The following is a 9,674-nucleotide window of genomic DNA, read 5'->3' as shown; positions in this document are numbered from 1 at the left end:
TTAAAGGTTAAATCCATTTTTAGGACGTGTTGAGTATGTTTTTCTGCCCCAATTCCCAAACACCCATTATTTGACTACTTATTCTTACTCTTGTGTTCCATTAAACATGTTTCCTTTTTGTACACCCACCATTGTGATTCTATAACTACACCTATCCCAGTTTCTCAAAAATGAATCAACGATCTTTCCCTATTGACATCATTGTGTTGAAACACAATTTTTAAAACCATTAAAATATCTTCTAGAATGCTAAGCACAAACACATCCAATATAAAATTGTCTACAGAATTTTTATTACACTAAGAAGCGTTTTCTGATGGGCTTAGCCCCGATTCACTCTGCCATCAGTGCACTCTTACCATACAAGGCACCTATCTCTACATGTTCTGGGAATGTCCCATTGTTGCTGTCCTTTGTGCTTCGGCCCTCTTGTTGGTCTTATCTATCTCTATTCCTTGTTCTCCTACCACTCTATGTCTGTCAGATTTCTCTTCACTACCAGTACATTATGTCATTTTTCACTATCCCAAAAGTCTATTAGCTGCCCAAAGGAAGAATCCTGAACCTATCACTTTCTCTGTCTGGAAGTCCTCTTCTTGCAACCTTGCTTCATTAGAATTATCAGCCACGTGAATTGATGGGGTACCTGAGCATAGTAATAGTAAATGGGAAAACACAATCTCCCTGATCAAGTCATGACTAACATTGAATCCCTGATTTCAAACTCGACACTATTCTATTAGATTTCTTTCCTCAGCTGGGCATGTGGGTCTCTGGGTCTTGCCAGTGCCCTGCGTGTTCCATCAGTTCTAATTTAATCCTCTTTCTTTAATAGTTTCGTGGAGGGGTGGCTTTGGGTAGGCACCTATGAATGGGGATTGGGTTTCTTCAAAATCTATACATGAAAATGTCTTTTCCTTTTTTTGCCTTACTATATTTCAACAGTGCAGAATGCAGCTGCTAGAATCCTAACTGGGAAAAGAAAATCCGAACACATTTCTCCAGTTTTGATGCCACTACACTGGTTGCCTGTGTCATTCAGGATTGACTTTAAAATACTGCTTATGGTTTATAAAGCCTTAAATAATCTCGCTCCATCTTATATATCGGAATGTCTGACGTGTTATATTCCAAATCGTAACCTTAGATCTTCAAATGAGTGTCTCCTTATAATTCCAAAAGCTAAACTTAAAATAAGTGGTGAGGCGGCCTTCTGCTGTTATGCACCTAAAATCTGGAATAGCCTGCCAATAGGAATTCGCCAGGCAAATACAGTGGAGCACTTTAAAACACTGCTGAAAACACATTACTTTAACATGGCCTTTTATAACTTCACTTTAACTTAATACTGATACTCTGTAGGTTCAATTCTTCATAATAATTATTCACAGTGGCTCCAAAATCATTACTGACCCCAACTCTCTCTTCTGTTTCTTTTTCCGGTTTCTTTGTGGTGGCGGCCTGTGCCACCACCACCTACTCAAAGCATCATGATGCACCAACATTGATGGACTGAAAGCCAGAAGTCTACATGACCATCATCATCAGGTCCTTCCATGAAAACCCTAAATACAAAGAGGACTGTTGGACTTATGTTAGGTAGATTGCCCAGAGGGGACTGGCCGGTCTCTTGGCCTGGAACCCCTACAGATTTTATTTTTTCTCCAGCTCTTTGGAGTTTTTTTGTTTTTCTGTCCACCCTGGCCATCGGACCTTACTCTTATTCTATGTTAATTAATGTTGACTTATGTTTATCTTTTATTGTGTCTTCTATTTTTCTATTCATTTTGTAAAGCACTTTGAGCTACATTTTTTTTGTATGAATATGTGCTATATAAATAAATGTTGATTGATTGATTGATTGAACAAAAAAACAAACTTCAACAAACAATAAGACAGTAAAGACAATGAAGAAGGAGATGGACTGGAGATGTTCTTGTGCACCGCCTGTAAGGCACTGAACACACTGCTGAGTGCCCTCTGCTGTCTTGGTTGATAAATAACATTGGAAGATACAAAGATGTCAGGAAGCACTGCGTTCTTTTCATGTTCTAAACAGATTATGTTCTTGATGACGTTTCATGTCTTCTTTATGTTCATAAGGATTTCCTTCTGCATTTCAGAGAATACATTTACAGTAAGTGAACAGGCACCATTAAGCTGACCTGGCATTTTGATTAGAACTAACTTCTGTTTTTGACTTCTTGTTGTGGGTATGTCCCCACCAGCCTTTTAATAGGAAAATGCAGGCTTAAAAATAAATGGATGAAATATTCACCAACTGTACATTTGCTTGAATTTACTTCTTTATCAATAACAGTCACATTTCAGTTTATTGAACCGCACTTTTTCTCGGCTCAATAATAATAGCCCTCACATTTTTGATATTAAAAACAGTCCATTTTCAAATAAGGCCACCTAGTGGGGAAGTGAAAATCACTGTTGTGTGTGCTTCTTTATTTATTTCATTGGCTTATCATTTTTAAATGTTTTATCTAGGGAAAATGAAAATAAATTGTTTCCCAATAGGAGGATAACATTTTCTTATTGATTGCTTTGGGTCTTTTGTACATACTGTAACTTTTAAAGATTGGAGATGACATCATGTAAAGTAGTGAGATGAATCACAAAGACATTTGTTTTAAATGAAATGATATTCGAGACCATACTGTTCCCATTACATGTATATGAGTAAAGAAAATGCCACAGGCAGAAATTTGCCACTTCTCGTTTTCATTTCAAAATTTTCACTGTTATTTTGATCCCATGAATAAAGCATGATGCTTTCAAGAATCAAATTCACTGCACATGTACACGTGTAAGCATTTCTGTGAGTGTATGTATTGGCAACACAGTGACATTGTGGTTAGTACACGTGCCTCATAGCTCCTGTCATGCATGTGCATCGGAGGGTCACCTTCTAGCTCGTCAAAGGTAAGCACTACCACCCTGGGACATCAGCGGATGTGACTGCTGACGTTCTTGTCTCTTTTTTGGCAGGGAAGATGGGAATGTGGAGCAACTCCAGATCAGAAGACATATTACCATGTTGCCTTTTAAAAGTGAAGAATACAAGCCGTGAGTTAGTGCTCCTCCTGGGTGTTAAGAGATTTGCAAAAACTGCCAAAACTATAAAGAATTAAACTGTTTTGCCTTTTCAAGTTAACCCCAGAGCCTATCTAAGTGGTCATGACCTTTACATATTTATGGGGGAGGATTTAAGGGGCCACCAGCGGACACTGCATCTTGGTGGCCACAGACCTTATTGACCAACTAATAATTCATGAGGTAATTCCTAGCTTATCCACAAATTACCTCATGTGGGAGTTTAACGTTGCCTCATAACAAAGGGCTTTTAGAGTTTTGAGTTAGATGAGCTCAGTTGAGGACTCAGCTAGTGAGAAGGGGGTAGAAAGACAAGATTACAAAGAGATAAAGAGAGAGGCACATAAAAAAACTAACTTGCTAAATAAATACACTCTTCTGTTACAATATATAAGTAGACACATAGAGGTCCTGTAAAAAAAAATCCCTATGAGACAGAAAGAGACAACGACTGTCAATTATCTTCCAAGAAGTGCAACAGACAGAAACATTGGAGAAAGAGTAGGTATTATCATCCTGTAGGTGGAAACATCCATTGTATCTCTATAGTGTTAGAAGGTGGCAGAAGAGAGCAGCTAGGGGGCAGCACACAGTTGGACTGTTCATCAGACCTAAAGCATGAAGGACAATTGAGAGTACAGGTGTGTCACAACATGAAGACATGCTGTGTGAAGTTTTAGTCTTTTTTCTCTGTGGCCAACTAGGAATTGTACTTGACCCTGTTAATAAATATGGCAGAGAGTTGAAATTATATTCAGGAAAACATCCTCCCGCTTTCATCTATCTGTCATTGCTTATTACCAAACAGGTCCCTTTGCTGGCACCAGAGTATATTTAAAAGTGGTTATTGAATCACACAGTTTTCATCTTCAACCAGGGGGCTATAGAGAATCGGAGGTGTGGAAGTATACAAGAAAAGGAGAGAATCAGAAAGAAGTAGGAAAAAACAGGGACATAAACCGGAAAGGACAAAATGCAGGCCAATGACATCTAGTAAAGGCCCTGTCACATTACTGTGATTTTCAGCTGCAGACTTCACATACATAATCCCATTGAGCTGGAGGCAGTTGTGGCATGATCCTGTGTACCTGTCCTATAGTCCGACAAACCCTGCAACTCAGTCAAACCAGTGTGTGACTCGCCAATGACATAAGTCAAACAAATTTGAGTTTGTCTTAAGTGACAGGGATGTGTTTTTTTTGAATGCGATAAGTGACAACTATTGAGAACTCACCTGGAAGTACAATGCATATAATATGCTTATATGGAATAAGGAACTCTGTGTTTTGGACCTCACAAACAGATGAAAGACATATCTGACTGACGTCTCATGTTTATTATACCATGTGTGACAGATTGGGGGTGCTGTCGTCCCCTTGAACCCTCTGATCATACGCCAGACACCAGATAAAAGTCCAATAATTTTTATTCAGACTATAATACAGTGCACAAAGGACCCTACACACCACAATACTCATATAACTCTCAATCAATAATCAATAAACAATCCTCCTGCCCCAAACGTGTTGCCACCCTGCCACCCAGCAAAGTTCGTCGTCTGGTATCAGTCCTTTATAGTCCATGACCCGGAAGTGCTTCTGAATCCCTCAGTCCATGTGATTTCCTAGCACTTCCGGGTCACATGAAAACTCCTCCTCTTCAACCTGGAACCATGTCATTCCCTTTGTCCATGTGACTAGGACGCACTTTTGTGTTGTAGGCAAAATTTCTCATTGCTCCTCCACTGCAGTGCCTTCTAGCGGCCCCCGTGTTATCCAGAAGGGCTGTGGATTAAAACTCCATTGTCTATAATTCCCTGCTGGCATTCGGGGCACCTCCATGCTGCAGGGAGGGCTCCACCTAGCGGCCTGGGGTATTGGCCGGGATGAATGGCCGGCCATAGTCCACACGTGGTAAAATAGAACAAAAAAGGGCAAAGATTGCAGCTGAATTAGTTGTATTTGGAAAGCATCCATAAAGCCCAGGCTCTGTCAGGCTGCGTGTTATTAGTTTTCAGACAAAGGGGTGAGCTTGCAATACTTTGAAAATTTTAAACTGTGCTAGAAAGTCATCATGGAGTCATGTAATTTGTCATACCTGGCAGTTTATAGTGTGTAACTGGACATCTCTGGGTGACAAGATCAGGAACTGCCATTGTCGAATGTGACATCCCGTCTGACTAGGCGTCTTATGGTGTGCCACTGGCTTAACTGTTGGGGTGGCTATCTATGAGCCATTGACAGATGATTGAAAGTGGGAAAATCATAACAACAGTGAACCAATGTGCAAAAGACCTGTTATCAGCACCACACTAATGGCAACAGCTATTCTGGCTAAATCCCACAATTTGAATCTATATGCATTTTAATTTAGTTGGTGTATTTAATAGATGGGGTGGCACAGTGGCAGAGGGGTTGGTGCTTCCAACTCCAAGAGACTGAGGTTAGATTCCAGTCTACTCACTAGTGGTGTGGAGTTTCTACGTTCTCTGACTTTGTGTCTCAACAGGTGCTTCTTCACTTGTCCTCACACATTGTAATTAGTGTGGCACAATTGATAGATTGTTGAACCCAAACCACATTGTTCATATCTACCCTTTCTATTCAATATTTGCCGCCAACCAAGTCATTTAATCTGCAGTTGTTTAAATGTATGTAAACACCTCAGTCCTGTTAGATTGATTTGGAAAAAAGTCCGTGACAAAAACAAAAAAATAATAATAAGAAGAAGAAGCCAACAAAATACCAGACTCTTAATGAGATACACAAACAGAAGTGAAATTATCTTGTCAAAATTGGCAAAGAAATTGGAGGTATCAAATGCCAATACCTCACGCTTGATACTTCCCTGACAACAGCATCTAGTCTTATGGCCATCAAGAATAGGATGAAGGCTTTACTAATTGACAAAAAAAATCAACAATCTCTTGTGTGAAACCACTCCAAGGTCAGTACTCCAGACAGACATCAGACAAATACTGCATGTTGAAAAGAATCTGACCCTTGGACTCCTGGATGGTTGCGAGGCTCTGGGCTAAAGGGTCCGTCATTGAGTCTCCGTATGGTAGGTCAGGATCAGGTACTTAACACATGCTATCATCTACAGAGTATTTTCAAGATGGAAAGAAACTCTTGATAGTAAGTGCAGGATATGCCAGCAATCGGAAGAGCTCATTAGTCATGTTGTTTCTGGATGCTCAGTGTTAGTGGCAGAAGAGTACACTCATCGACACAATCAGATAGCTAATTACCTGCACTGGTCAATGGTCCATGATTTTTGCCTCCCTGATTATTGGTTTGATTACCAGCCTTGAAAGGTTGTCAAGACAGAGAACACCATCATTATGTATGATATGGTTGTGAACAGTGATTGTACAATTGGAGCTAACCAACCAGACATCATTTTTCTGTGAAAGTAGCAAGTAGTAGTAGTATCTACTAATCAATATGGCTTTTCAAGATGACATGTACATCTCAGTAAAATACAAAGACCTTAAGATTTAACTTTCACACATGTGGAACACAAAGGTTCATGGGATTCTAGTCATAGTCAGACCACTTGGAACTGCTAAGCTAGGTCTCCATAAATATCTTGATGAGGTGCCAAATACAGTGAGTGTCATGCAGCTGCAGAAGACCATCCTCCTCAGAACTACCCATATACATTATAAAGTCCTGATCTTCAAACACTTAAACTTGACAGGTTTCTGGTAAAAAGCAACTAGCACAAAACGAGAAACAAACAGAAGAAAAGATAATAAAATCAAATTTGTGTTGAATTAGTTTATAATTTTAAATTAACTCATTGTAAAAGTGAAATGGATGGGTACCCCATTCAGGCTCAGTTCCTGCCTTGCACTCTTCTCTAAGATACACGTAACCCACTGAAGAATTTTGTGTCTATAGTGAAGTTCAGTAGACACTCCAGGGAGCTGACATTGAGACAAATGCACCTGCTAAGCTCAGAACCAGAAAAACAAGAAGTCTAAATAAGAACAAATTTCAGTTAAAACACAGCACTAACTTAAAAACGGAGGGGCTCCAGGGACTAAGTTTGAGACCCCTGCTTTGAGGGATGCACTGTTTACATCATGTCTCCATGGAAAGAAGAGGCTTATCTTAACAAAAGTAAATTTGAGTTTGGCAGGATCAGCCAGAGGCTCTTACTTTCCCATCAGTTCAGATAAGTTAAACAATCTGTACTGAAAAACGTAATCAATATTGAGACCCTCCATATCTCACTGTTGGGAATTCAACAGATGTTTTTTCACACATGAAGTAACATTAACTTTGACCCTTTGACATTAGTCTGAAATACCATCTTTTACCAACACGAGCTATGCCTTGACTGAGCAATCTGATGAGTGTCCAGGACACAACGTGTTTTGACTTTTTTATATTGTTGCGTTTGGTGCAAAATTAATATCTGTTAAGTGCACCCTGCAGTAGCCATCTTTTCGAACACAGTTGAAAATTATTATATTAAAAATCAATCCAACCACTTAGAAAATTCTCTGAACTCATTTAATTCAATTCAGGGTTGTGTTGGCATTAAATATGCTTGAAAAAAATCAAAACAAAAGAAATTGCATGACTTTTTTTAGAAATGATTGCAACAATTTATTTTTGGAACATATTATCTTGTAATTTAATTAACTAAAGATCTGTTTTTAATAAGAGGTGATGTTCTACTTCCATGTTCCTCATCCTTTCTCAGTACAGTAGACCATCATCAGTATCATTTCAAACATCATTGCTTATTTAAATGTCCTACATGGACCCCTAGTGGGCAAAAAAAGGTATTGTTTTGCAAGAAACTTGAGATGGTTGGTAATGTTTTTAAAAGGAAATTGTATCCAATAATGGAGGACTATTCAAGGTCTAAAAGTGGATTAATGAATTAACAGACTAAAATTAACACGAATTGGCACAAATCAAAATAATTTGGCCTTCTTTTACATGGCGCCATTGATAGCTGGTGCAATGGGTAGAGATTCTACTTTACAACTTAAGAAGTTTGAGTTCTGTTTATACTGTCTGCCTATATGCAGTTTTCACGTTCTCCCTGACTCTGTGTCGGTTTTCTCTAAGTGGTCTTTGGTACAGGTTAAGTTAATCGGTAATTTAAATTAGCCCAATATGAGATAGTGAATGTGCCCTGTAAAATCATTTGTGTGCCATCTGGGATTGGTTTCAGGATTGTTCCCATTTCTCGGGTAGGTTCTACAATAGCTTCCTGTAACCCTGTAATAAAAATAAAGAAAATGGACTGAACAATTGATTTACTGTGATTTCCATTCTAAACATCATCATAATTTAGTTTTTCCAAGATCTGAGCCCAACGAGATGCAATGACTTACTCTTAAATCACAAAATGGCAAGTTAAGTTGCATCCTTGGAGATTTAAAACCAACTATTTAGCCACTAGGGCAGGCAACTTGCTAAAAATACAATAAGCTATACTCAGCATTGTTTATGTATATTGAAGTCTGTTAAAAGTATAGTTGAGCTATGGCCAGTTGACAAAGAAGGAGAGTAAAACTCCAGCCAGCAGCCTCAGCTGGGGAAAATAAATCTCAGATGGGTACATGGTGGGCTGTAATACTAATTTATAAACGAAAAAAAACAAACAGACAGACAGACAGAGATAGATAGATAGATAGATAGATAGATAGATAGATAGATAGATAGATAGATAGATAGATAGATAGATAGATAGATAGATAGATAGTATGGTTAGGTGCAGAAATTACAGTTCTGAAACAGAGGAAATTTTGTTGCACCAACTGGGTTGTCCCTTTCATTGTCTGAGAACAAGGCAAAACAAACAAAAAATCAAAAGACCCTCTTTGGTGTATGTCCTGTATGTGGGAAAACAAATAAATTGCTTTAGTTGATGCTAGCAGAGCTCCGTCCAACAGGTCGTTTAAGCCAATAATGACACCTCCTTTCGGAACACCCAGGGTTTTGTCACAGTTAGACTTCAAGGGATGACGTCAAATGCCCTCTCTGGGAGGCTTCTCAGCACTGCGGAGAAAGACAGAGATGACAATGTTAGCTGCAGCACCCCGTCTTGTCTCTATGGGTTATTACATACCTCGACAGAGCCTGTGAGTAGTTCCTCCAATGTGAACGCGTGACCATAGATAGATGGACAGCGAGGTTTGAGGACAGAGAAGTTTTGGCAAGAGACCAGAACACATTTTCAACTAGAAAGCTACCACCAGATAACTCACAGCTTAAACAAGGAGGACTTGTATATGTATGTATATGTTGTGCCAAATGGACATAAAAGAGCATAAAGGTTTGGGACACTGGATGGTGATTCTTGTATAATTGAAGACCAAAACAACAAAGTGAATGAACTGTTATTGAGATTTTTTTCAGATTTAAGTCCAAAACTGACTGCCGGTTGCAATAGTGACGGCCCTCTTAAGGCTTTCCAGGGGCAGGTCAAAGTCCCCAGAGCCAGACATGATGTCAGAGGTCCTCATACCATTGATGTTTTGGTCTGAGAATAAAAGGACAGGACAGTCATTTCATGACAGTACCATCCCATGGTTTGGGGGT

General features: G+C 39.2%; 1 long non-coding RNA gene across 1 annotated transcript in view; it reads right to left on the bottom strand.

Moving 5' to 3' along the window:
- Positions 1-4,593: 4,593 nt before the first annotated feature.
- LOC120522897 overlaps positions 4,594-9,674 on the bottom strand; it is a 30,398-nt gene continuing 25,317 nt past the window's right edge. The window contains exon 3 of the long non-coding RNA XR_005632530.1: positions 4,594-9,131. This is a non-coding gene — a long non-coding RNA (uncharacterized LOC120522897). The remainder of the gene's footprint in view (positions 9,132-9,674) is intronic.

Source organism: Polypterus senegalus, chromosome 2, assembly GCF_016835505.1.
Source record: "Polypterus senegalus isolate Bchr_013 chromosome 2, ASM1683550v1, whole genome shotgun sequence".
Lineage (NCBI taxonomy): Eukaryota > Metazoa > Chordata > Cladistia > Polypteriformes > Polypteridae > Polypterus > Polypterus senegalus.
Note: the sequence above shows the minus strand (reverse complement) of the source record. Positions and strands in the feature narration are given on the sequence as shown.